Consider the following 2925-nt stretch of genomic DNA (forward strand, 5'->3'; position numbering starts at 1 on the left):
TCAACCCCTACACAACCATAACCTCAACTCCTACACATCCTTCACCTCAACTCCTACACAACCATCACCTCATCTCTCACACAACAATCACCTCAACCCCTACACAACCATCACCTCAACCCATACTCAACCATCACCTCAACACCTACACAATCATCACCTCAACCCCTGAACAACCATCACCTCAATCCCTACACAACCATCACCTCAACCCCTACACAACCATCACCTCAACCCCTACACAAACGTCACTTCAACTCTTACACAACCATCACCTTAACCCTACAAAACCATCACCCTAACACCTACAGAATCATCACCTCAACCCCAACAAAACCATCACCTCAACACATAAACAACCATCACCTCATCCCCTACACAACCAGCACCTTAACTCCTACACAACCATCACATCAAATCCTACACAACCATCACCTCGGCCCCTTCACAACCATCACCTTAACCCTACACAACCATCACCTCAACTTCTACACAACCATCACATCAAACCTTACACAAGAATCACCTCAACTGTTACACAACCATAACCTCAACCCCTACACAATCATCACATCAACTCCTACACAACCATAACTTCAACCCCTACACAACCATCACCTCAACCCTTACACAACCATCACATAAACCCCTACACAACCATCACCTAAACCCCACACAACCATCACCTCAACCCTTACACAACCGTCACCTCAACTCCTACACAACCATCTCTCAACCCCTATACAAACATCACCTCAACCCCTACACAACCGTCACCACAACCCCTACACAACTATCACCTCAACTCATACACAACCATCACCTCAACTCTTACACAACAATCACCTCAACCCCTTCACAACCATCACTTCAAACCATACTCAACCATCACCTCAACTCCTACACAACCATCACCTCAACCCCTACACAAACGTCACCTCAACACTTACACAACCATCACATCAACCCCTAAACAACCATCACCTCATACATAACCATCACCTCGACACCTACACCACCAACACCTAAACCCCAACACAACCATCACTTCAACTCCTACGCAACCATCACCTCAACCCCTACACAACCATCTTCTCAACTCCTACACAACTTTCACCTCAACCCCCATACAAACATCACCTCAACCCCTACACAACCATCACCTCAACCCCTACACAACCATAACCTCAACTCCTACACATCCTTCACCTCAACTCCTACACAACCATCACCTCATCTCTCACACAACAATCACCTCAACCCCTACACAACCATCACCTCACCCATACTCAACCATCACCTCAACACCTACACAATCATCACCTCAACCCCTGAACAACCATCACCTCAATCCCTACACAACCATCACCTCAACCCCTACACAACCATCACCTCAACCCCTACACAAACGTCACTTCAACTCTTACACAACCATCACCTTAACCCCTACAAAACCATCACCCTAACACCTACAGAATCATCACCTCAACCCCAACAAAACCATCACCTCAACACATAAACAACCATCACCTCATCCCCTACACAACCAGCACCTTAACTCCTACACAACCATCACATCAAATCCTACACAACCATCACCTCGGCCCCTTCACAACCATCACCTTAACCCTACACAACCATCACCTCAACTTCTACACAACCATCACATCAAACCTTACACAAGAATCACCTCAACTGTTACACAACCATAACCTCAACCCCTACACAATCATCACATCAACTCCTACACAACCATAACTTCAACCCCTACACAACCATCACCTCAACCCTTACACAACCATCACATAAACCCCTACACAACCATCACCTAAACCCCACACAACCATCACCTCAACCCTTACACAACCGTCACCTCAACTCCTACACAACCATCATCTCAACCCATACACAACCATCACCTCAACCCATACACAACCATCACCTCAACCCCTTCACAATCATCACATCAACACCTACACAACCATAACTTCAACCCCTACACAACCATCACCTCAACCCCATACAACCATCACATCAACCCCTACACAACCATCACATCAACCCCTACACATCCTCAACTCCTACACAACCATCATCTCAACCCATACACAACCATCACCTCAACACCTACACAACCATCACCACTACCCCTACACAACCATCACCTCAACCCATAATCAACCATCACCTCAACACCTACACAATCATCACCTCAACCCCTGAACAACCATCACCTCAATCCCTACACAACCATCACCTCAACCCCTACACAACCATCATATCAACACCTACACAAACATCAACTCAACCCCTACACAACCATCACATCAACCCCTACACAACTTTCACCTCAACTCCTACACAACCATCACCTCATCTCTTGCACAACAATCACCTCAACCCCTACACAACAATCACCTCAACCCGACACACCAATCATTTCAACCCCTCCACATCTATCCCCTCAACCCCTACTCAACCATCACCTCAACCCCTACACACCCATCACCTCAACCCCTACACAAACATCACCTCAACCCCTACACAACCATCACATCAATCCCTACGCAACCATCACCTCAACCCCTATACAAACATCACCTCAACCCCTACACAACCGTCACCACAACCCTACACAACTATCACCTCAACTCCTACACAACCATCACATCAACTCTTACACAACAATCACCTCAACCCCTACACAACCATCACTTCACCCCATACTCAACCATCACCTCAACCCCTACCAACCATCACCTCAACCCCTAAACAAACGTCACCTCAACTCCTACACAACCATCTCCTCAACCCCTATACAAACACCACCTCAACCCCTACACAACCGTCACCACAACCCCTACACAACTATCACCTCAACTCCTACACAACCATCACCTCAACTCTTACACAACAATCACCTCA

The sequence above is a fragment of the Saccoglossus kowalevskii genome, chromosome 15, assembly GCF_978046115.1.
Source record: "Saccoglossus kowalevskii chromosome 15, keSacKowa6.1, whole genome shotgun sequence".
Taxonomy (NCBI): Eukaryota; Metazoa; Hemichordata; class Enteropneusta; family Harrimaniidae; genus Saccoglossus; species Saccoglossus kowalevskii.